The 27,376-nt window shown below is 31.8% G+C and overlaps 3 long non-coding RNA genes across 6 annotated transcripts; 1 reads left to right on the top strand and 2 right to left on the bottom strand.

The window, feature by feature from the left end:
* Positions 1–7,886: 7,886 nt before the first annotated feature.
* On the bottom strand, positions 7,887–10,764 carry LOC140010136 (uncharacterized). Its single transcript, XR_011817382.1, has 3 exons — positions 10,200–10,764; positions 8,615–8,673; positions 7,887–8,077 (listed from the first exon to the last, which is right to left on the bottom strand). It is a non-coding gene; the product is annotated as an uncharacterized lncRNA (long non-coding RNA).
* Positions 10,765–15,190: 4,426 nt separating this feature from the next.
* Positions 15,191–17,455, bottom strand: LOC113734919 (uncharacterized). 3 transcript variants are annotated; one of them, XR_011817381.1, is made up of 3 exons: positions 17,116–17,394; positions 15,670–16,633; positions 15,191–15,527 (listed from the first exon to the last, which is right to left on the bottom strand). It is a non-coding gene; the product is annotated as an uncharacterized lncRNA (long non-coding RNA). The 3 variants fall into 3 exon arrangements; XR_011817380.1 differs by having other exon boundaries at positions 15,670–15,728; positions 17,116–17,390; XR_003459464.2 differs by having other exon boundaries at positions 15,670–17,455.
* Positions 17,456–24,199: 6,744 nt separating this feature from the next.
* On the top strand, positions 24,200–26,553 carry LOC113722990 (uncharacterized). 2 transcript variants are annotated; one of them, XR_003456867.2, is made up of 3 exons: positions 24,200–24,610; positions 24,699–24,762; positions 26,316–26,553. It is a non-coding gene; the product is annotated as an uncharacterized lncRNA (long non-coding RNA). The 2 variants fall into 2 exon arrangements; XR_003456866.2 differs by having other exon boundaries at positions 26,289–26,553.
* The last annotated feature ends 823 nt before the right edge of the window (positions 26,554–27,376 follow it).

The raw sequence follows: 27,376 nt of genomic DNA, 5'->3' as shown, positions 1-27,376 counted from the left end.
GAATTTTTCACATTTCTAAAATTTTTAAAATATTCAAATTTTCTTGTCTTGGTAGATGGCTTGAAAACCAAAAAAAAAAGGAAAAAATTTATGTCTAGAAACTCATTTGAGGTATTTTCAAAGACAAAAATTTATATTTTTAATTTGAAAGTGTTCGAAGATGAATTTAAGGATTTATGAATTATGTACAATTGAAAACTTGAATAAGATAAAATACTTAACAATATATTCAGAAACTTATTTGAGGTATTTTTAAGGCGCAAAATGTTATTTTTTTTATTGTAAAATGCTCAGTTGACTTTTATGAATTTCATATATTATTTTAAATTTTATATTTCTTGTGCAAATTAATGATACATACAAAAATTATTAATAGGCTTTTCAACTTTGTTAACACCTTGTAATCCCTGATTAAAAAAATTGTATTGACCAAGTTTTCAAAAGTTAAGGGCTTACCTAAATTTGTTATGAAAACAAAATGGCTTACAAGAAAATGGTAATATTGGAATGAAAATATTTTCTCTACCTAGAAATGATTTTTGTCATAATAATTTTTTAAATAGGTTGACAATTTTACAAAAAGTTAAAAATAAAGGAAGAAAGTGATATTTTTCAAAATTCAAGAGTGCTAACTAGTATTATCACAAACTTCGGGGAGGCTTCTAAAATTATCTCTCAAGGTTCTGCTAAATGTCTTTTTGCTACTTGTGGCCAATAAATGCGTGGACGAGTGATAAAGTAATCACCACTCTTTTTAGTCATTGGCCTCTAACTTCAAATATTCATAGTCAACAGACAATCCTTCTAAAATTACTAAATCAACCTTTAAAATTAAGACGTATGCTGGAGGGCATTTTCCAACCCCCGGCAGCATTTGGCAAGATTGTGAAATAGGAATTCGTCACTTTCCCTATAACAAAAAAAAAGAAAAAATTCTTGGCAGCTTATACAAGATTTCGAATAATTTGAAGTGGTACAAGTTTGGACCAGAGTTGTTTTCTAGTCAAACAAATGCCAAATGGTAGCAGAGTTTATTGACTTATGAAACATAAAGCATTAAAGGCCTCTCTCAAGTTTCCTTCAGAATAGAACAAATTTCTGCTGGCACTACATCTTAGTCATTAATAAGTTCAAACAACTAGTACATGCTAAAACCGTCGTACTTAAAATGTATAAGTCAAACAAAAAATGTGTTTGTAAAAAAAAAAAAGCATAAATTATTCATTGATATGTTCGACTAAATCAGATTGCTGATTTTGTACTCTCAAGAAGTAATCTATGATTTTGTATTATCTGCAACTTATGTTGGTGACTTTGGTGATCAATGGGTTTGCATGAATGACTATTTTAACCAAGAAGAAATTGATAGGAAATTGTTGAAATGCTAAACATTTCTTTAAATTGAAGTTGTGCAACAGCGTCATCATGACAGCACAAATGATCTCCCAAGAAAGTGAAACAGATCACTTCATGAGGTTGCAAGAGAAAGAAGAAAAGTAAAGCACTAAAAAATGTTATTTGTCTCTTCATTCTTGCTTGATAAATTTATGATTAACATAACGATTTATATAAAGGCACCGGATTTAATAATGGAAGTATGCGAAAAACACGCTTGACTTTTAAGGTTAATTTGTTATGAAACAACTAAAGATATGGATTTCCATTTGTATTCTCAAAATGATTGATTCATGAATCCTCCATAAAATTCATTGGTAAAATGGATGAATCCTTTCAATTCATGTATGGTGCTATTCAATTGATGTACTTGAAGTACTAAATTCATGTATGAGTGTTTAATATGGTTCATATACTTTTGATCTTGTATTGCCTATATATAGAAGTATCCTAAACTCTCTTTGTAACAGGAACAAGAACAACTTTTGATCAGTTGAAATAATAAGAAAATAGTTCGCTATTTTCTATCTATTTCGTTCTCTAATATTCCAATCCCTATTATAGAGTTTATTTTATTATTTTTACAACACGTTATCAGCACGAGACTCTACTTCTGAGTAAAAGTAAAACACGAGATTCTATCGAGATTCTGCCAATGTCAAATCAACTATTGGACATTTCCTCGAGCAACTCTTGACTAATTATTGAGGTAAATTTCTAACTCATAAATTTATTTTAATTTCTTATGGCTAACCTTACGAAATAAGAGTTCGTACTTCTTGATATTTTTGAAAAAAAATTATTTATTATAGATATTGAATATTGAAATTCATCTTGAGGCAATGTGTTTTGGTAATATTATTGTTGAAAAGAATGAACCCTCAAACCAAGACCGTGTCAAGGCTATGATTTTCTTTCGTCATCATTTAAATGAAGGATTAAAAATAAAATATCTTACTAACAAAGATTTTCTTGTCCTTTGAAAAAATTTGAAAGAAAGATACGACCACCTGAAATTGATTGTTCTCCCAAAAATTCAGTATAATCGGATCGGCTTCACTTATGATACAAGATTTTAAATCTGTCAATGAATATAATTCAGTCATATTCAAAATTATTTCTCAATTAATATTATGTAGTGAAAAAGTTACTAATGAAGATATATTAAATAAAATATTTTATATTTTTTATGTCTCTAACATATGCCTACAGCAGTAATATTGAGAGAAGAGATTTAAGAAATATTTTGATTTTATTATATGTTTTCTCTTAGTTGAACAAAATAATAAATTATTACTGAAAAATCATGAATCTTGACCAACTGGTTCTAGTCCATCCTTTGAAGCGAATGTGACTCAATCTCAAAATTTTGGTCAAGGTCGTGGTCATAGTCGTAGAGGAGGCCGTGGATGTGGCCGTGATCGTGGACGCGATCGTAGTAAATTTATGTCTCATGATGATTATAATCGGGGCAAGTAGCAATATATCTCCCAGAAGCAGGATAATAATTATGATCAGAAAAATGGAGAAAAGAAAATATATGAAGAAAAATGCTACCGGTGTGGTATAGAAGGTCATTAGTCCCGTACTTATTGTACGGCTGATCATTTTATTGGCCTCTATCAAGTATCATTGAAAAAAAAAAGACAAAAGTGCCTAGGCAAATTTCATTAATCAAAAGAATGATTATGATGATGATGATAATGATATGACACACCTTGATTTAGTTGATTTCTTTGAACATTCTGAAGATGCCAAATGATTATGTGACAAATACCTCATACTTGTTTAGATATTTTATGATATTTTGTATCTTTTATGCAATTTACTTTCTATTCAATATCTATTTTCACATCTTTTATTAATATTTATTTTTGTTTGTAAATTTCTTCCTAAAGAAGGAATGAATGCCAAACATTTGGGATTAAATAATGGTGATGATGACATTTATCTCATTAATAGTGTTATTACGCATACTTTATTGAAAAATAAAAGGTATTTTTCTTATTTGAAAATGGAAGAGACAAATATTACTATGATGATATATGTGTGCTTGTAGATCCATCATGTGGACCATTTTGATATTTCATGGTGCTAATTGATGCATCGACTATATGGTCATATGTATATTTATTATCTACTCATAATCTCATTTTTGCAAGATTACTTGCTCAGATAATTAAGTTGCGAGCATAATTTTTTGATTATTCAATTAAGAGAATTGGTCTAGATAATACAGGTGAGTACTCATCACATGCTTTTGATGATTATTGTATATCCATTGGAATAACTGTTGAATATCCTGTAACTTACGTTCATACACAAAACGGTCTAACCGAATCATTTATTAAACAGTTATAATTAATTATTAGACCATTATTGATAAAATCTAAACTTTCTTTATCTGTCTGGGGACATGCTATATTATATATAGCAATATTTGTGAGAATTAGACCAACAAGGTATCATATTTATTCTCCCTTACAATTAGCTTTTGATTATGAGACCAATATTTAGTTGTGTAGATTATGTTTCTATTGCACTACCCCAACGCCACAAATTGGGCCTCCAAAAAAGAATGAGAATATATATTGGATTTTTTTTTTTTTGGCGAAACCCGCTCAACGGGTGGGGGTGCCAGCCCCTTCATTTATTCATAACCAGGAATTACAATAAGTTTGAGTACACAAACCGATCATCCCCCATCACTACTACACTACTACCCAGGAATATATATTGGATACGAATCACTTTCAATAATTAAGTACATTGAGACAATGACATATGATTTATTTACTACAAGATTTGGAGATTATCATTTTGATAAATCATATTGTTCGACATTAGAAGGAGGTAAAGATCAACTGAAAAAGAAAATCACTTAAAAAATATCATTAAATTTTTTGATCCTTATATCAAAGAATGTGAACTAGAAGTTCAAAAAATTATACATTTATAAAAAATACAAATCAATTACTAGATGCATTTAATGACTCTAAAAGAGTTATAAAATCTCATATTCTTGTTGAAAATGTTCCAGTTAAAATTAATGTCCATGAAGGACAAATTACAAGTACTAATGAATCTAAAGCACACCTAAAGTGTGGGAGACCTCTTGATTCCAAAAATAAAAATTCTGGAAAGAAAAGAAGATTAGATAAATGAACAATTAGTGACAAAATTTAACCTCTTGAAGAGGTCACTCCTGAAGAGCCAACTCGTGAAAAGAATGAAATAATAGAAAATTCAACAAATTCTATCACCATAGAAAAATTGGAATCGAAGAGAAATAATTGTTGATAGTATTTTTATATATAATGTGGCACTTGATATTAAGATAGAGAACAAAAATCATGAATCTAGATCGGTTGATGAATGTCGAAGTAGAAATGATTAGCCAAAATAGAAAGGTGTGATCCAATCTAAATTGGATTCACTGGTTAAAAGAAATATTTTTAGACATGTAATCCAAACACCTGAAGGTGTAAAGCCAATGGAATATAAATGGATATTTGTGAGAAAAAGAAATGAGAAAGATAAAATTGTGAGATATAAAATAAGATTTCTAGTCCAAGGATTTTCACAAAAATCTAGATTTTGTTATGATAAAACGTATTCACTTGTAGTGGATGTAATCACATTTAAATATCTTGTGAGTTTGTAATGCATGAAAAATAACATATGCGTCTAATGGATGTCATCACTATATATTTATATGGGAATTTTGAAAATGACATTTATATAAGGATCCCCAAAGGATTCAACATGCCTGAAGCATGTAAATCAAATCTTAAAAATATTTATTCTATTAAATTACAAAAATCTTTGTATAGATTCAAACAATCTGGATGTATGTGGTATAACCACCTCAATAAATATTTAATTAAGGAAGGTTATACCAATAATCCAATATGTCCATGTGTTTTTATCAAGAAAAATAGGTTAAATTTTGTGATAATTGCTATATATGCTGATAATCTTAATCTGATTGGAACTCTTGAAAAGATCCAAAATACTGTTGAATATTTGAAAAAAGAATTTTAGATCAAAAATTTTGAAAAGACAAAATTCTGTTTTGATTTACAAATTGAGCATTTGAAAGGTGGAATTTTTATCCTCCAAATTATTTATACTCAAAAAATATTAAAGGCGATTTTAAATAGATAAGGCACATATATTAAGTATCCCAGTAGTTGTCAGATTATTAGATCCTAATAAGGATCCTTTTAGACCACTAGAGGGAGATGAAAATATACTTGATCCTGAAGTACCATATCTCAGTATAATTGGTGCACTAATGTATCTTACTAATTGTACAAGATCTGATATATCATTTGCAGTGAATTTATTAGCAAGATTTAGTTCTCACCTACAAGATGACATTGGAATGTTAAACATATTTTTTGATATCTTTAATGAACAATTGATCTTGGTTTATTTTATTCAAATAAATCTAAATTTGAATTGTTTGGTTATGCTGATATTGGGTATTTATCTAACTCACATAAAGCAAGATTTCAGACTCATTATCTATTTATATGTGGCGGTACAACTGTTTCTTGGCAATCTACAAAGTAATCATTAGTCACCACCTCATCAAATCATGCTGAAATAATAGCAATTTATGAGACTAATATGATAACGTATTTGGTTAAGATCAATGACCCACTATACCCGAAAGAGTTGTGGGTTATCTTCCGAGAAAGAAAAATTTCCAACTATATTATATGAAAATAATACTGTTTGTATAGTTCAATTGAAATGAGAATATATTAAAAGAGATAGGACGAAACATATTTCACCAAAATTCTTCTTTACTCATAATTTATAAAAGAATGGTAAAATTGATGTGCAACAAATTCGATCGGATAATAATTTGACAGATTTATTTACCAAGATATTGCCGACTGCAACATTTGAGAAATTGGTGAAGAATATTGAATTGCGTTGGCTAAAAGATCTCAAATGATATTTTGCATTAGGGAGAGAAATTAATACACAAGAATAGTGTACTTTTTTTCTTCACTAGGATTTTTGTCCCACTGAATTTTTTCCTAGTAAGATTTTGAGGAGCCATATTCTTTGTGTAATGGACATTCAAGGAAGAGTGTTATGAAACAACTAAAAATATGGATGTCTATTTATATTTCCAAGATGATTGATTCATGAATCCTCCACCAGATTCATTGGTATATTGGATGAATCATTTCAATTCATGCGTGGAACTATTCAATTGATGTATTTGAAATACTAAATTCATGTACGACTGTTTAATAGGGTTCATGTACCTTGATCTTGTATTACCTATATATAGAGGTATCATAAGCTCTCTTTGTAACAGGAACAAGAATAACTTTTGATCAGTTGAAATAATAAAAAAATAGTTCTTTATTCTCTCTTTACTTCTTATTCTCTTATTTCAATCTCTATTTTAGTGGTTCATTTTATTAGTTTTACAACGTAATTCCAATATTTATTAGGTACGTATGAGAGTAGAAAGTTGAAAGTGGCATGTGGAATTAATCACCAGTCAACACTCTAATTTTAATGGACTATTCTTGAGAAAATAATTTTAATGGTCGGAACTCATAAAACTAGTTAACTTTTGTTATTTAAAAAAAAATCTATTTTCGTAACCATAAATCTATTTAAATTTTTTTAGAAATTATCAAGATAACTGTTTTTGAAATTACGTAGAACTATTGTGATGCTTGAATTGATTTAATTTCCTTAGCAACTTTCTCGGAGTTATGAAAAATTTCCCTTATTTGAAAACAAACTTTTTCGAAGGATACTAGACAGAAGTTGTTCCAAATATTTCCATCACGGTCCTTTATTAAGTGAAATCTAACTGAAATAAATTAAAGTAAAAGATTAAATTGTTTTAAACGCTTGTAAATTAAAAAAACTTAGCAACATGATTGAGTAAGAGAATAGGTTAAGTGATATAGAACAAAAAATTGTTTAAATGATTTAATGTAAGACATTATATTGTGCGTAAACAATAATAGTAGTAACAAGGACCATAAAATTCTTTTTCGAACCAATTTCAAGGGTCTGTTCTTTAAAGATAATGGAAAAATCCTACTTCTCTTTCCCACCGATCTCTAATTGAAATGAATACCCTTCATTGAAACTTAACTTTAGCTGCGAAAGTAGAGTACGATCCGAGTTCAATAGACTTCAAAGATGACTATTACTGTTGAAGAAAGACTTTGTGCTAACTTTTCTTTCACCTTATAGTATATGTTAGTGTAGAAAATGATACATCAAAGCTGCTCAAAACAAAAAAAATAAAGGCCTATCAAAACTTTCCTGTAATTATAATCTTCACCGCTGTGCTTTTATTCTTTAGTGTTATTATTTCTTCTTAGTCCTGATTCTATAAAATACTTTTGAATGGGAGAGAATGTGACGATATCACCTTTCCCTAGGGCGTATCCTAAGAGTTGGCGGATCTTCCTGCCTGACTCTTGTTAGGACTCACTCACTTACATTAATTTCAGAAATAACATTTCTCTGTAAACATCCAAAACATTCATTCTTAATACTTCTCCAACTAGTAAGACAAAAGCTTTGTCCATTACAAAATACAAAAGTAAATATTAACAGAGATATATATACAATAATGGACCTTCCAAAACATTCTAACCCAACTTGTTCATTCTTCAAACTTCAACTCCTGTAAGAGAAAAAAAACTAAAAGGTTGAACAAAAGCTCAATGAGGTTCAAAAGTGTAAAACCAAATAACAATATAAGACATTCCTTCAATATAACCAATCCAGAGAACAATTCAATAGAGTAAACATTCATTTAAAAGGATACAACTTCTTCTCACTCCACCATTCTTTCCCTTTATAACGGGCAAAACAATAAACAATCCCCGACATTCAATAAGCAGTTCATTAATCTCCATTCTTTCAGGTAATGCTCGAGTATACCATTCAATTGCTCAAGGTAGCGAACCTAATCGACCAAGTCCTTTACTGGCTCGACTAGATCAGCTTGTCAAGGCTTAGGGCCCAATTCGGCCGAAGTGATAAAGTACACTATGGCCTACAATCATTCATGCACAATCCAATCTTCATTCACCATGATATCCATTTCAAATCATTAAGGCAGAAGCGATTAAGTACGCTTTAGCCCTTTTATCAATAAATTTTCAAAAGTAAGCAATACCATCAAACAATCATGCACAAGCAACTTAAGAACACTCACCCTAGTCAATATAATTTATACTTGAGTCTCGGAGTTGTTTCCTATCTCGCTGGTGTCCCCTGAGACAAATTTATAATCCTAAAGTGAAAATACAATTCATATATGACCACTATCATTCATCAAATTAAGATTTATTTTACTAGAAACTTAGTTTCTTAACTTATAAAACAAGATACAAAATTCCAACAATGCTTCTTACATCTTTCTTCGAGATTTATCAAGGTTATTAGCTAAAAATAATGGAAAATATACATACATATCAAATTTAAGGTCTCATAAGGTATTTGAGCTAAGTTTGTATCATTCTCTATCCAAACTTTTAAAGTTATAGCTGATAGAACTTTTATTCATCATCACTCATTCACCATTTTTTTCTCAGCCAAACCAGCTTTCAATTAGGTTGAAGTTTAACTTTTCTCATAATTCACTAGTTTCTCAAATCTCAAAATTACTAAATAATGAGGTATAAGTAGGGTCAAAGTGTTATAAGACGTTTTATACAAAATTTATAACCAATTATCCTAGAATTTTCGAAAATAACATAAGAACTTTATCTCCTCACTCTCTCGGCCAACAAAACATTTTTCTAGCAACATTACCTCAAAATTTTAACAAAATTTCATCTTTTCTTGCTTAAAACACCATACACTCAACATACATTCTATACAAACTGCATTTTTCCATTATATCTAATCGGTTGTTCTTAGTTCAAAGTTTGGCCAAAATTTCTAGAGAAAGTTTAGAAATTAGTTTGAAATCCTCAATCATTCCAATCGGCTCAAAAGGGTATAACTAATTCATACATCTCTAGTTTTAGATACCTAAAATCTTAACATTTAATTTTCTTGAATTGGTTCTATTTAGATGCGAGGGGTCAATTTAACTCTCAATCCCCTTTTCTAATCATTCAAGTTCAAAAGTAGCTAATTTTAATGTACTTTCTTGTCCCATAATTCCATTTTTTTATTGGTCAAAAACCACATGCATGACTAGATTATTACATTAAGGTGTGTATGTAATTCATATAAAACCAATTGAACTTGATAATTATTGAAGATTCACTCAAATAAGCTACAAGGTCCCCTCGGTTCCTATAGTTGGTACAGCAGCTTTTCCCTCCAATTTTTAACCATTTTAAATTTTATTTCTAGCCACAAATCACACACCAACAAACTCATAACACACAAATAAGTGTCAATAAAGCATTTCCCAGCCAATTTTATACCAAAATATCCATTCAAACTCCAAGAAATTTCCATCGGCTAAGCTGGAACATGGTATGACAGTCATGCAAATTCCAACCAAAATTCCAGCCATAAAATTCAAATTTTTTCACCATAAAATTCTCATGCGATATCGAATAATGAGTATACTAAACATATTTCATGAGTTCAAGTATATTTATCCAAAATTGGGAATCAAAAGTCCATATATACCGACAACATAGCAAACAAACAGTTCATCATTCAATCAAGGAGAGCTTCACTTTAATCTTCAAGAACTACCATTTTCACTACTTAAAAATAAGATGCAAATGGTTAATCCTCTTGTATGTGAAAGAAATGAAGTTTTGGATGAGTTTTACCCTTGATTGAGCAAGAAAACTGAAAAAGAATGCAGCTAAACCTCCCTATTCCTCTCAGCCTTCAAGCTGGAACAATGGACAATTTCTTGCAGGTTGTTTTTCCAGCTTTCAGTCTCCCTTTCTCTTGGTTGTGGCTTGATATTTTAGGAGGGATTTTGGAGAAGATTTTGGGTTGAATTGGAGCTTCCTCTCAGCGAACCAAGCAAGGGAATGTTCCTCTCTTTCTCAAGACTCTCCCAGCTCACTTTCTCTCTTCCTAGTTGATAGAAACTAATTTGTGTTTTATGCAAAATTTATGGATGTGTGCCGACTGGAATGAAGCATAAGAGAATCTAATTGGTTAGTTGATAGGTGAAAGAGGTAGTGGCGGTTAAGAGTTTGTTTGGCTAGTAGCTTTTTCCCTCCTTGGTTCCTCTCGATTTTGGTTGTTCAAGAGAGGAAAATTGTTTCTTTGGGTTACTAGTGGCAGACAAGAACAACTAGTAGTTTATAGAAAGCAATGGTAAGCACCAGTAGGAGACAATTCTCGGTTCTACTAGTTTGTAGAAGAAAATGGCAAGTACTAGTAGAAGGCAAATTTTTGGTTCCAATAGTAGACAAGGCAAGTACTAGTAGTTTCCATTTTCTTCCTAGTAGTTTCTTTCGGTTTCTAACTGTGATGCAACATTTTGATTCTTGTATGTGTCAAACATTTTCATGCATTCGGACAAGTGTCCTCCAGGTTCGTTTTTTTTTTTTTTTAGTATGAAATTTTCCCACAATAAATCTTTCGTTCTTACTTATATTAATGTTTTGTAAGATAGGTGATGCGATTTCCTAAAGTATAAAAAAAATGAACGTATAAATCAATCAATAATAATAATAATAATAATGTAACGTGCACTAAAAAGTTAAATAAGACATCAAAATTTTCAGACTCTCACAGAGAATGTAGTGAATTATATCTAAACATCATGGTCCTAATCTTTCCAAAAGGAAAAGCGCAAATTGGCACCTCTTATTGTAAGTAGAATGTTAAGAGTGGTAACTACGTCTTACCCATATGTGCGAACTAATTTGTTCCAAACGTCTTATCCACCATTTGAAGACACTGATTGTCACTAATTATCCACTAGCTATGGTCTCTGGTCTGGTAACTCTATAGTCGAAATTCATAAAAACAAGTCTGGGTTAAATTTCTGCACCTACACAATACCCATTTAGTTACCATCATACAGTTTAGAGAGAGAGAGAGAGAGAAGTTTAGCGGTGTCAAAATGGGTGATTTGGGTGGGTTTGGACAAGTCATAATTGAGTAATACGCATAATTACGACAACCCATTTATACCTATTTAATAAATGGGTATAGATATACACAATTACCCATTTATGACTCACTTGAAATTCTTTTTTTAAATTTTTTGGCCTATTGTTTGATAAAAAAATAACAACATTTTATTGTTATTAGATTGGTTAAAAATTCAAATTTATATCCTAAACACTCACTAAAAGTTGAGTTTAAATGTATAATTATTTTTTGATAGTCATAAATGGGTAAACCAAATCAACCCACTACCCACCAATTAAATGGGTTTAATTGAGTATCCATTTAAAGTTAATGGACGGGTCAATATAATTGGATTGTGATTAACACTTCTGCTCATAATTATCTTATTTTTTGCAATTTAGGAGAGATTCTAAATCTTACGAACTACTTTAAGAAAAAAAAGATTTACAAAATTATTTTAGAAAACTATAAAAAAAAATTTTGGAAAGATGTTTTTTCTTATATGGTAAAATATTGCGTCCTAGTTCATTGTGTGGTAGTTTGATCAAAGGCCATTCTCTTGAAACAACTCTCCCTTCCCTTTTTCTCAAAATTGTCTTACCATTTGGTGTGGAATATCTGAAGCCAATTGAGCTGCTCCTCTCGTTTTTAGGTCTACTCAAGAGTAAATTCTATCCAAGTTGCTTACAAGAGTTTCACTTTCAAGTTTCAACATCCTTGGATTATAAAGGTACCTCAAAAAGTCTTGGCTTCAGAAAAATTATGCGTTTTAACGTTCCAATTGGCATGAAATGTTCAACCCCCAAACCCCATCCCACCACCCAAAAAAAAAAACAGAGAAAAGAAAAAAGAGGTTTAAGTTATTTTTTTATCTCTACGTGGTTCCGCATATTACCACATAATCCTCAAATTTCTACATAAGCCCTTTACAGTATTATGTAAAATGACAAATTAGATGTGCTTCAAAAGGGATTGATGTTCTTTTTATATTTCCATGTTCAATGCGTCTGACTTTATATTTTCTTTTGCCAAGATAAGTTAGTATTAACTATTCTAGTTTTCATTTTCATAGGGTAGCATAGTGAATATTCTTTCCAAACAGCAAATAATTTTCTTATGCAATTTATTAGAAGTTGTAAGTTCAAGGATGAAAACTCATTCTTTTACAATATAACACGTCGTATTAGTTAATAGCTCAAGTCTGCTATCTAGTAGTACATATAGTGATTTCCACTTACTAAGAAAAAATTAGTATGAATTATGTTAATGTTTTTAATACAATTAGTTAGTAAAGAAAGTTTAATTACAAAAAATTTCTTATTTTAGGTTAACAACTATAAGTTTTCCTTATTTGGCTTATAATTTTCGATTGAAGATTATTCTAATTTCAATATTAATGCAGCTGATTAATTAAAAAAAAAATTTGCAACGGCAAAAGATTGACTAATTTCATGTATTTGTAATAGAAACTAAAAATTTTACTTTTCATATTGCACAATGGAACAACATGTAGTAATAAAATTTGATATTGGGTTTGACCAAAAATAAAATTACAAATTTAATAGTCCATTTTGAAAACTAAATTAATTTTGACACAATTACTTTTATATTTAGACTAGCGAAAATATTACAAATCTCTAATTAAGATATAATATTTTCAATGTAAATATATCTTAGAATAGGACAAAATTTTCTATTATTAAATCTTAGTGCCATTTTTCTTTTAGAATTATTGGAGTTCAAAGAAAAAAAGAGAAAAACCTAGGTGTTTCCATAGAAAAATTTTTAAAGAAAGACAAAAAAAGGTTTTTTTTTTTTTGAAAGAAAAACCAAGGTTAAGCAACATGGTTAAAAAAGCTAAAGTCAATTGTTGAAAATTACTTTATAAATGTGTCTGTTATCCAAAGATATGTTTAGGAAAATTTGAGAGAAGGGATAATGGAGAGGAGGCTACTCCTTTAGAATTAGAATGCTATCCAAATGCCTGTGCCAAATGGGTGTAAGAAGGATGCTACTTTCAAGTTTCAAGTTAAAGTTAAGGACTTATAACCCAATTAGCACGCCAACAACAACATAAACACACCAACAAGCCATGAAACACGTCAACGCTAATAACAATACTATTGACTTATAACCCATTAAACACCCCTTTTCTCCTCCTCTTTTTTTTCCCGAAATTGTATTAGCGAAGGAATTTCTATATTTTGGGGCTCAGAGACATTTAGTGTGTTTAGATTGAAATGTTTTGAGATAAAATATTTTTTTTTACAAATTTCAATCACTTTTTTATCTTTCCAATCACCTTTTTATTTCACATACATCACATAACAAAAAGTGCTACAGTAATTATCTCAAATAAATCATCCAAACAAACTCCTTGATTCACCTCTTAACTCACCTTTTGAACTCAAATGTTGGCCACAAAATGTAAAGTCATACTATGATATGGGATTTTATAAGTAGTTGTATTGCAAATTTTAATTTGTAAAATTCAGGGTCAATTCACTGTATTAAGACAACTTATAATTGTTCGATAATGTCCCATTTGCAACAATCTGTACTAATTTTCCAAGATATCATCTTCGCAAATTAATAAGACCCGAAGATCACAAAATTAGGAAGGACCAATTGCTGCTTTTGTCTTAAAAATTTCTTTAAATTGAAGCAAAAATGTTCTTCCAGGACGGCAAAACTAAGGAGTTCATCAGCCTCCAATAGAAGGAAGAAAAGTTAGATATTATCAAATGATTTTTGTATCTGCATCTTTAGTTGATAAAATTTGTTCAAAGTTGTACTAACACAATACCGAATACTAGTTGCATGTTTATACGTGAATAACTGGACTTGTCATAGTGCTGTCTTGACTCAGTCTTTGAGAAAAAATATGGTCGAATTCAACTTATCCTTACTTTTCTGGATGGTGAAAAAATAACAATGAGTTGAATACTTTTGCACCTTTGGGCCATGCTCCCTCAAGACATCCATGACACAGATGACGAAGACTTTCTACCAATTTTCTACCAAACTCCTTTGGACCATATTAAAGCAGCAATTGAGAAACACAACTTAAAAGCTGAAAAGATTTTATCCATAGTGCCAAACCATTCTTTCATTTAGGGTCCGTTTGATTGGACTGAAGGGAAAATATTTTCCATCGAAGTCATTTTCCTAAAAAATCACTTCATTCCCCATAATTTTCCAGTGTTTGGTTATTAAGTGAAAATATTTTCCATATTCCTTTTTTCATAATTTTCCGGTATTTGGTTTGTCAATAAAAATATTTTTTGATATGTTTGTTGATATGTTGCAAAACAAGCTCCACCGCTTACATGCACTTAAATTTCACACCTTTTTTTTTTTCAAGTAACAACAATCTCATTATTATTTTTATTATATAGTTATCATTTGTTAGACTTTACATTAAAAATTATAGTAAGAGTGTCATTATAAAAAAGTGAAATGCGATTAACATTTCACTTTTGCTTATCAAGACACAAATGTTTCAAGTATAATTCTTTGCATTGAAGCAAAAAAAATCTTGCTTTAGTTGGACAGATGGCAACTTCTGATGACAAAATGGGAACGAACAACAAAACAAGAATTCGAGTTCCCTGCATACCAAATTTATATTTATATACTATGAGTATATATATACATATATATATATATATTGGTGTAGTTGGTGGTAATTACTGCAAATAGAACGCAATGAATTGGACGGCAATGAATCATCAAGCGTAGTAGCAACTGCTGCTGCTACTCAGCGTTGCAGAAATGATATATACATTACAAGCCAAGAAGACAGTTGATCCCGATCTTCAATCAATCTCTAGATATACAGATTCAAAAGAAAAGAAAAGAAAAACATAGTCTAGAATAGATCTCAACTCAAGCACTGATCAGCTAGAATATCAGCACCAATAAACTCGGATGTCCGGACACAGCTTTGAACAAATCCAATTGGCCTGCACCTACAAATTCCCAAGGCCACGGCAAGTGGCAAGGTACTCAGTCAGCCCTCCTTTTTTCCACTTCCAGATCACCTCCAAGGTTCAATGGTGCTAAAACACAACAGGAAAAATAAATATCTTAATATGTGAGAGAAGCATCAAGTCCACTCGTGAAGCACAACCTATTATAACTCATAGGCCATACAAGAAACAATTATTCTGACAAGGCAATTGCATAATTCAGTTCACGTACTTTATTCTGGCAAGGCAATTCGACATACTGTTTCTGCCCAATCTGCTTGTGTCCTTTTTCTGCTAAAATATTTGATGCAAAGCCACTGAATATACATGATAGAGAGAAAAAGGGAGGGAGAGAGAGAGCGCACAGAGGGCATGTAGCAATCAAAAAGGTTTTGACTTGTTGATATGCAACCATGGTTTAACGCTAAACTGAACTATGGTGAACAAAATCTGAATTAATGGTTCAGTTTTTGTTTTCTTGTTAGAATCACTGCAAAAATATTGGCTATTCAGATAGTACAACTAAGATTACACATAATTGTCGCCAAACAAGAATACCAACAAATAATTGAATAAAAAACAGAGGAGCAAGTCTACAGCAAATGTGCCCAAAATTCGCTTGCTGATATTGTTGTTAATTGATGTTTCTATAAAGTATTGTCGGATGACTTATTTATATGCAAACTTTCTTACAACTGAAATTTTCTTGTCCTGTTTTCTATTTTACCCAGTCAGAAAACTAGGCTTTCTAGCCTGAAGCTTGGATCAAATTAATCTGTATTCAACTGAAGCTTGGCTGATTAACAGCTGATACATATATGCAGTGATCTTGTAAACCAATCAAGCAAACTAATCTTAGGTTTCTAAAGCTACACGACAGTGATTCATCATACTCATGTTTCTGGTCTGGGAGAGTGATATTAGGTACATCAAGCTAGCCCCTTCAACATGTAGGAGCATGCTACAGAAAGGAATCAAACATTAGCAAGCATCTACATGAACTGGTAGGTTTTTGTCCAGTCATAAAAGTTATTCCAGCCACGATCAATATCATTGGTCCCTGCTTCAACTAGCTCCTTTGCATCGTCATCCTTAATGTCGTACAAAATTACCTTACCCAGCAGAGAGATCACAAGCCTTGGTTTCTTTTCTTTCTCATCCTCAAGAAAACAACACATGTAAAATCTACATAGATCCTGATCAAACGGCATATGAGGAGAAGGCATGGTCAAATTCAGGCATTCTTTATCTAAATCAAAGCACAGAGTGTCCCTCCAACCACTTATCTAATGAAGATTACCATTCCATAACACTCCATTCGTGAAATAAATATACACTTTCAGTGCTTATCTATGAAATTTTAACATCAATGTATCTAAAACATTTTGAAACACATTATTAACTGTTGAGGGGAAACATATCCTAAAACACTAAGTCATATCCTTATTGGGCAAAAAGTTACAAAATCTGATATTGGGCATAATTTCCTAGTTAGCTAAATAACTAATTCCGTGCCCATCAATCAAATCAGATTTAACCCTAATCAGATAAGAACAAACTAAAACAAAAACAACCCACAAAAATTCATTCAAATCCAACTTCAAGAATCTACACCAGTAATTCTAGACAATTTTTCAAAAGAAAAGGGAGGAAAAAAACTAATAAGAGACCATCATACCTCTGGAAATACTTAAGGAGTCTTCACCCTTGTTGGAAATGCTATTGTAGGAACGGGAATGAGATGTCGCTGCCAGAGTGGGGATGAGCCGTTGATAAGAGATGTCGCTGTCGCGGCCGCTTTTAAAGGAAAAAAATGAGAGAGAGAGAGAGATGCCGGAGCCGCCGACGAAGAAGAGTGGGTCTTTCCCTTGGATTTGTTTGCTGGATGAGATGTCACTGCCGAAGAAAAGTCTGTTATCACTGCCAAAGAGTCTGTTTAAGAAAGGAAAATAACTTCACAACGATAGATAAGGAAGTTATTTTCCTCCGATGGCTGTAACTTATTTTCTGTCAGAAATTATTTTTTCAAATTAATTAACAACCAAACAACGGAAAATATGGAAAATGTTTTCCGGAAAATCTTTTCCACCCAAACAAACAGACCCTTAGTTTTCAATTTTCTGGAGAACTTTTCAAAGAATTATGGAGATAAAAACTTCTGAAATTATACAAGAGTAGAGTGATGTTTAAATTGATTTTCATAGAAACTTTCATGGATCTATGAAATTTCTTAATCCGGAAATATACACGTAATTAATACAAGATAGCAATTGTTTGAAATATTTCTTGAATGGTACTCTAATTTTACATGCAAAGTGTTAGAAATTTAGTTGCTAAAAAAGTTTTATAACTAAGGATTTATTGGCGTGGTTGAGCAATAAAAGGGTTCAGAAGAGAAAAAAAGTGCAGCAAAATAGATATTAAAATTTAGTATTTTGCATAACTCATGAAGTAGTAAGATATCCAGTCCAAATTCAGTTATATAACAAATATATAGTAGATTATGTGTAATTTTCTTTGATGGCAAAGGATCCTACTTTTGTTTCCCAATAATCTCTAATCCAAGAGAATGCAATTCATTAACAGTTAAATTTAGTTAAGGATATAGAGTACAATCTGGGTTCAGAAGACCTTGAAAACGACCTATTCTCTTTGGGCCGACAAAACTTTTAAGTTTTGACTTTTCTTTCATCTTTTATAATACTAGTTAATTTATGCCTAGCGCGTGGCGTGAGGTTGCCTGGATATGACAATTGGTATATGCTCAAAAGCATCATGATAGTATATATAGAAGTTGAAATTTGACAAAAAAAAAAAAAATAAAAAAGCATCATGATAAATTAAAAATACAGCATTGCTGCAGTTCAATGTATTAAATTTAAAAAGAAATAGAGATTATCTAGGCTAATAGTAAATTATTATATTTACATACATAAGAGTCTTTCTACAGATGCTTTCACACTAATACTTGCACTAACGGAGCTTTATGATTCCTTGTAGAGACCTTTAAGTAGGCTAGTAGCCTGTTTGTAGTAGGTGGATTTGCACCACGCGCGAGCAGCGAGGATGCTCAAATTTAGATCCATAGCTATGGAATATCCACATTCATATAAAAGGAATATTTACATATATTTATATTCATACATAAGGAATATTTGCTTCATAGTGAGTATATGAAATAATAATCAAGTGCAGGTAATAATAGAATCAAGATTATTAACTTTAGATAATGACTAGAATGAACACTAAGTGATTGCCATGATATTAAATTTATGAACAAATTAACTAACTGATACCAAATGACGTTAAAGGTAAAAGTGAAGGATAATTTTTCATACTAAATTTAAGAGCAAATAAGTAATTAATTAATATTAAGTGTACTTAATGTTAGAAGTGAACACTAAGCACACAAACTTAAAAGGAAATAGATAAAATGAAATAAACAGCACCATTAAGACATTGCAACGGGAAATTCAAGAACCATGCTGATAAGATAAGACTAAAAATCACACTTTCGTATCTAATCAGTCAATGAATGGTACAATTGGCATTGAATGACACTATAGTCAAAACACAATTGAGAAATAAATTCCAGCCATACAATGCACCAAAGGCACCGCTGCATGGAGTTGATCATTCATGTGAAATTACGATGCTGCCCACACAATCATGGTGCCAATGAGGGACCAAATTCACTGTTCATTTCTTCATTCGCTGTTTTATGCTCTTACTAGAGGTTGGTATTTTAATTGATATACTACCGTATTTAGGATATTAGAGGTTCATATGTTATGTGAAAGTTAGGTTGTGTTTGAATTGCATTTTTCGTCATTTTTCATGGAAAAATTACTGTAACGATTTGATATATATGAGAAAAAAATGTGATCACGGAAAACGACAATATTTTCCGACGGAAACAAGCAATCCAAGCAAGGCCTAAGTAAAGACGAGACATAAAAGATTACTATTAATTACATTTGGGGAGGGGGTGGAAATAGGAAAATTTTATTAATTTTATAAATAAAGAAGTATAAAAATAGGTTTCAAAGGTTCTGGGATGCGTCCCCGGCCCCATGTCTCCATCCTTCATATCCAACTTATCACAACTGGATTTCCTGTCCAGGATTTATATTAGATTAGAAGTTAGTCTAGAAAATGATAGATCTTACTACATTTTTGTCCGCATGAAATTCCGTAGAAGATCTGCCTCTCCAAGTTCTAATCGACATCATTAGATTTTCTACAAGACTTTACACAGTAGCGTGTCCAATTTGGAATGCTTAGCCCCACAAGAATTCTCTGTAGTAAAGTGATGTGCTGAAGAATTATTGGGAAATATGTTGAATTGATGGCCTCTAGAAATCAGCCCCACAAGATGTTCTGTGACAAAATTCTAAGCAGGAAAGTGATGTAATTAAAATTAGATTCAAATTGATATTGGCACGGCCTGATTACAGCCTTTAAACCGTTGAGAAGTAATGTAGAGACGACATCAATGAATTCATTGCTGATAATATCTATATATCTTCTGAACCGTAGTTTTTTTTTTTTTCCTGAACATAAGTTGATTCTTGAAAGTGCTAATGGGTCCAAAAAACCATTAGCTTTCAGGACTTTAAAGTTTTGGAATCAGGAAGACTTTCAAGAGAGCCATGTTGGGGACGTTTATATGTATGTTGGGGATGTCAAGGACTTTCAATTTTCTTTAGAGTTGGCTAATTATCGTATTAAGCAGTGAGCCTTTCAAGAAATTGCAATTCAAACCATGACTTCTCAATAAAACATTTTTCAAGTTCAGTGCCCAAATTGAATTGGACAGTAATTTTTTAAACGTTTTCCGTGAACATATTTTCAAGTCATCTTTTTACCTCACATATATCAAATCATTATAGTAATTTTTCTACAAAAAAATTTAAAAAAATGCAATCCAAACAAGGCCCAAGTTTCCCAAGCTGGTGGAATTGCAATTTGCTTTTTAGACAAGGACTGTCAGTCCTGCTCATTTGCACATGGAAAGTGGTAATGGACGCTAGACCTGTGTTTGAATCTGGATTTTATAACAACTACAATGTTTTTCTAATTAGTGAACCGAAAGAAGAAAATTAAGACATTATCAAAATATTTTTGTATCTGCAACTACAGTTGATAAAATTTGTTTAAATTTGTATCAGCATAGTACGGATTACTAGTTACGTGTTTATAGATGAACAACAGGACTTATCATAATGATGTCTTCACTCTTCATAAAAAAAGAAATGGAGTCAAGTTTTTGGAAAAAAAAAAAAAAAAGTGGTCCAAACCAACCTAACCTTACTTTTCTAAATTGTGAAATAATCACAATGATTTGAATCCTTCGACAGATTCTTTGGGCCATCGTTCTTCCTTGACATAATTGAGAAGACTTTCTGGGAACATTCTTGTTCCTATGGTCCATTTTAGAGCAATTGAGAAACACAATTTAAAAACTGAAAGGACTTGCTGCATATTCATATAGTAGCCAAACCGTTCCTTCATTTGTCTCCTAATTTCTGGGAAATTTTCAAAGAATTATGTAGATAAATGCTTCTAAAGTATATCAAAATGGTATTTGGAATAATTATTGTAACACTTTTTATGATATGATGTGTGTGAGATAAAAAGGTGGTTGGAAATATAAAAAGATGGGTTGAAAAATGTGTTTATGATGCAAGCGAAATATTATTTGAGATAAGGAGATATCCAAACACACCCAGTGTAATGTTTGAATTGAGTGTCATAAAAACTTTCACGGAGCTGTGAAATATTTTCTTGTATATGGATATATACATATATACTTACATACGTGCGTGCATGCATAATACAAAGTAGCAATTGTTTGAAATGTTCCTTGAATAGCCCTTTATTATGACTTGTAAATGTATTAGAAAAAGCTGTAAATGTTTTGTAAATAAAGATTTATTGGCATAATTGAGCAATAAATTAAGGGGTTCACAAGAGAGAAATGTTAAGTAACATCGACATCCAAATTAATCATTATGAGTTGACCTTGTGCCTAGGGATGTAAGCGAGTCGAGCTACTCGCGAGTATCTCGGTCAACGGCTTGGCTCGAACTCGGATTGACCGAGTTACCCGAGTTCGAGCCGAGTATCGAGTAGGATATTTAATACAAAAAGCAATCATATATATATATATATATATGTATATTAGATTATGAATAATTTTTTTTGATAGCAAATCAAAGGCTCTGTCGTTAAAATTGAAAATGAAGCATCCTACTTTTCCTTCTTAACAATCTCCAATTGAAGGGAATGTATATTTACGGTCTTTGTCCGAATTACATTAAAGTCATCACTCTTTTGAAGGGTAACTTTGTGTTACCCTCTTTTTTTTTTCCCACCTATTACAATTAGGTAGTCTGAGGGAAACAAGGATTGATCTACAAAAGGGTAGCTCCCGGATCCAGTATCATTTTCCCCCCAGTCCAATAACCAAAGGCATTCCATGGATGACCCATGAGTCCAACTTCAACTCAACATTGTTGAAATTCCTGAAAAACTTAACATAAGGCCCAAGTGACAAAAGTATGATTTTGTAAATTAGAATACGTTAGAGAGCATTTAAGAAAGGCCCGAATCTTAAGGCCCAACTGACACTCGTAATACTGCTTTGCATAAAAAAAAAAAAGAAGAAAATGGTTTCTACATCCGTATAATATTGGTCAGGCAGAGAATGGCAATGAGTTTGTTTGGATAGGAGTTTATTTGAATGATTTATTTGAGATAATTACTGTAACATTTTTTGTGATATGATGTATGTGAGATAAAAAGGTAATTGGGAAAATAGAAAGGTGATTGAAATTTGTGAAGTAAATTTTTTTATTTCAAATCTTCCTAATCCAAACACACCCAATGTATTTTTGCATTTATTCAACATATTATTTTCTATATTAATTGTGGGATGGAAGATCAAGTGTTCAAACTTTGCCTTCCATCAATGTGTCTCTATATGAGATTTGTTCTAAATCCATACGGATGCGTGGTGCATCCGTCTGGTCTGATGGTGGTTCAGTCCGTGTCAAGTTCCCCCGATTCAGTTGGATCATCCCATAGAGTAGGCTCCCCTCTTAAAATGAGGAATAAGTTAGACTAGATTAGATGTGCCGTTACGCAAAATATATATATATATATATATATTATTTTTTACATATTATTCAACATATTATGTTGATTTCGCAATCTATAGGAATTCACCCCATAGGATGATTTGTGACAGATTTCTAAGAATGCAACTAAAAGTGATGTAATTAGCAATGTAAACTACCCTAGGATATCTCTCTCAATTTGATTGCCGGAGATGCTTGACGATTCAATGAATTTCAATTCCTCCAATGTTGAGGGAAAAGGGACAGAGAATCTGTCGAAATCAGTCTTTAACCGTATACTAAACTCAAAAAGTACTGATCATAATTGCAAGCCCGCATAAACATTAGTTCTGATTCATGTTTGCCTGGCCTATTCATAGTTCTGAAGCTGTTGAAAAGTATTGTAGCCCCTAACTTCATTGTTGGAGAAATCAACAATATACAACCTTCTAAATCTTAATTGATTCTTGAAGATGCCAATGGCTCCAGAGATCCATTAGCTTTCAGGCTTAAAGACTTGGAATGTGGAAGATTTTCTAACCATGTTGGAAAAATGTCACTTGTATTATTGTCCCGACAACAAGGATTTCCAATTTTTTCACACTGGCTAGTGATCGTGATAGTGAGTACTGACCCTTCCAAAAAATTGCCATTCAAATCGAGGTTTGTAAATGTCTTGGCAACGCTTGAGAGGTTAAGCCTACAAAACATTGTGGAATTTCACCAATGAATTTGTTGATAGACAAGCCGAGGATTGCAAGTCCTTATAAAATTGCAGACCGAAAGTGGCAATGGACCCCTGGACTAGAGATGATTGAACCCCAAATCTACAACAGCTAGAGTTTTCCAGTTCTTGGAAGTTAACTAGCTGGCAACAGGGATTAAGGAATATCATTACGTGAGAGTTATACAGAATCTAAATGGTTCGAGTGTCTAACAAAATCTAGCAATTCCATCATCCCAGAAGAGGATGATCTTAATTCCACAAGGTTGGGGAAGAGTACCATTGTTAAAGTTGTTCCCGGCTGTCCATAGTGACCTATGCTTGGGAAGTTTAAGGAATATAAGTTTTGTCAAATTGGAACCATATTATTTAATAAATTTCCTATGGATTCCTCTATTTGAAATCCTACGCCATGATTATGTTCTAGAACTAAGTGCAGTAAGTTCATATGATGCACAGAAATCAGAATCACTAGGACAGAAGTGTGCCATTGAGTAAGTTCTTTGATATAGGAAAAAGGTTTTCACTGATATCTAATAGATACAACTGGACCATTTATGTTCTAGCATTGCTGCTCATTGTAAAATTTGGTTGAAATCAAGATTTTACCAAGAATAGGCTCTTGATTGTAGTTGTTATCTTTTTATATTTCATAATTGTAATCTTATTTTCAGTGAAACAATTTGATTGTTTCTCTTGACAAGAATTGAGCATCAAGTTGTTTGAAGGAGTGATCCTTGCCTAGCTCCAAATCTCGACTTTCAGTTGTGAGGCATTTGAAGGCGCAACTATTTTGTTTAAAGAATGTATATAAACCGGGAAGAGGATGCCAAAACATGGTCGTCCTCCATGTGCATTGCACGTGGGTTTTGTGTGAGAATTTTTTTGTTTTGATGAATATTCTTTTGTGTGTTGGAATCCAAAAGAGACTAATAGAAAGGCTCTTCTTTTGTTGTCTTGGAAGTTGGAACGAAAAAGGTTTTGCATGTATGTATGAAAAGCATAAAAAAGCAAAGCATGCATCTGTTCGGACTCTCTGTCCAATGTGCCAAGTAACACGTTTCACCGCCGCCCCTCTCAGAAACTTTCTCAAAGTCTCTCACTTCTCAAATTTTTTTTCCCCTGCTCTTCGGTTGCCCACCAGAACAGAATAGAAAAAAGGCAGATGACTCCTTTGTCTCACCCATTTCTCCTCACTTCTTTGTTAATGGCCGATTCCTCTCAAGCTCTCTATTCAAATAATAGTAAAGAGGAAACAAAGATGAAGGGGGAAGATGTTTGATTCATCTCAGTCATCTAAATCATTTTTTTCCCCAAATGTAATCATGGTAAACTTTCACCCTTTTTGCCTATGTTTAATGTCCTTGTTTTCTTTCTTTTTTTTCGGTAACATTTTCCTTCTTTGTTTTGATTCAGTCTCTCCAAATGATGGAGCAAGAACCATCGTCCCTCTACTAAGATGTGGAAAAATCTGATATAGGTACCCATCATATCTAGAATTTTTTCCCTTCATAAACAATTTTGTTGACAGATTTCATTTTTTGTGGGTTTTGTTGGATTTTTTTCAGAAATATGTGTCCATTTATTGTTTATTTAAAGTTTGCGATTTAGGTTTGAGAATTTATTAAAAGGTAAGGTTTGTATGACCTCATTTCTTATTTTATTGCGCATATATTTTATCTATTTTTTTCTTTCTTCTACTTTCTCCTGAGCTTAGAGCATTTCAAACCATTAATGAAAAATTTTAGGAGGTCTAAAAGGAAAAAAGGGAAAAATTTGAAAGGTTCTTTTGACGTGAGTTGTTTACTATTTTTAATTTCCAATGGTAAAATTCAAGCTGAACAAATAATTTTATTGTTTGACAAGTAAATATGAAATGCAAAATTTTTTCTTTCCATTATGCCCTAATTACTTACTCTCTTGCAATAAGTTTTATATGTCCTTTCTTCCTAATATTTCTTTGGCACATAGCATCTCAGACCATTATTGACAAATTTTAGATAATTTCTTCTCATGTGAATTTCTACCCTATTCTTATATATCAATGGTGGAATTCAAGTTTAAAACGTAATACCTTTACCTTTCAACCAATATTTTTTCTTCAGCAAGAATAACATGCAAATGTCTCGCTGTTGGAAATCCTGTTTTCTTGGCACCTTTTTTTTCCTTTTAGATTTGTTATTAGTTTTTTTTTCCAGTGTTGTAGTTGCATGTTTGAAGATTTTGTCATGGATTACTAACAGTCCTTAGTGGATGAATGGTAAGTTTTATGGAACTGAAAAGTACTTGTTATATATTTTCTTTTGATCGATAAAGAAAATAGTTAGCCATCTTTCTTTGAATTTGAGGGATTTCTCAATTTTATGTGGTACTTTAAGGCTGTAAATTTTGGCTCTTGTGCAATATAGCAGAAGGTTACTCTATTCCCTAAGTTTGTTCTTGAGCATGGTAAATGTTCAATGCATTTTGGTTGGCTTTGCTTTAGGTGGTTTTACTCCCTAGCTCTTTCGAATGATCAAGAACAAATGGTCGTTTTTCCAAGGGGGCGAGGACGTTTTTGCTTGCATGGTGCTAGATAATTATCCCATTTACCAAGCTTTTATTGTCTCCCAACGAGGCTAGAATCATTGGAGTTCATAGTCAGCTTTCCTAATACAACCTGAGAACCTAAATTGTATCCTACCCTGTTTCTTTAGGAAATGCTCTCTCTACCTCTCTCTACATCAGAGACACACACTACATCCTGTTTTTTTTTTTTTTTTTAATTTCCTTCTATAGTTTCCTTTTTTCTGTTTTTAAATAGACTAATAGGTCATCTACATGGTTTTCTAAACACCATCAAATGTTCAAACATGTTAGAGATGCTACCTCGATTTTGTTGACTTGATATATGATGAATCAAGAAGCCAATTATATTTTAAGAGATGCCATGCACCTACTTAGATCAGAAGTTGTAGTGGTTTTACTGAAAAATGTTGTTCACATTTTGGTTGTTGATTATTATAGAAATTGACTACTGTCACATTGGCAAAGGTCCTAAGGGTGACTTGAGACGTGGTGAAGAGGAGGATGATGATGATGTTGCTATTCAAGAAAAGGCAAGGCAGCGAGATGATTGGAAAAATGTTAACCTACATCGTGTTGGCAATCAGAAGCTCAATTCTTATAGAGATTATTTTCATGTGGATGGTAATTCTTGTAATGTTAGTCTTGTATCTTAAAGATAAATAGATAATTTTAACTTCAGTAGCAGTGAAAGTCTAATTATCCATTTCTTAGCTTTTATCATACATTTGTTTTAGTAAATAATAATTCAAATACAACAGACTTATTTCTTTTCTGTGAATATCAAAATTGACCTGTGTCCAGCTATTATTCAATTGTGGATTAACCCTACTAAACATCCTATAACAAAAAATATTATTCTAATTTATGACTTAGTTTTTGTTAAAAGATTAACACATTAACACACTTAAAAAATATTATGCAATTTTTTTCATATGTAATATTCATAACTATTAGCCAAAACTGGGTTGGGCACAATTATGATTTTCCACCATGCGCCAGCATGGTGAACATCTGCTAGTACCATTAAAAAGTCACGTCTTGGTTGGTGGGAGAACGATGTAAAGTATCCTTCTCGTAATTTTCTTCTGAAAACACAAACTAATCAGGGATACTTGTCCTATTTTCTTATTTTATATGGAATTGTCTTCTTGCTTTGAGATTTGGAACAACAGATAAAGTCGCAGGGAACCAAAATCACATATAGATTTGATAACCATATAAAAACTAAAAATCAAGAATAAGGAGAACCTTGGAAAAAGCATAATAGCTACAAACTGAAAATGAACCAAATTGAAGCCAATTTTATTGCTAATCTTTCCTTATTGCCACTTCAGTCGGGAGGCCTGGAGTTAGAGGTCCAAATTGCATATAATCTTCTTGCGGTTGTATCTATTGCCACATGACCTCCGTAACATTTTAAAATATCCCATTTACTCTCCTATGGTATTATGTAAAGTGCAAACTTGATGAAAAATAGCATATATAACATTCTTAATTGAAATACTAATAGTGCCCTTACTTAAATG

The sequence above is a fragment of the Coffea arabica genome, chromosome 1e (assembly GCF_036785885.1).
Source record: "Coffea arabica cultivar ET-39 chromosome 1e, Coffea Arabica ET-39 HiFi, whole genome shotgun sequence".
Lineage (NCBI taxonomy): Eukaryota > Viridiplantae > Streptophyta > Magnoliopsida > Gentianales > Rubiaceae > Coffea > Coffea arabica.
This window is presented reverse-complemented; position numbering and strand designations above follow the sequence as displayed.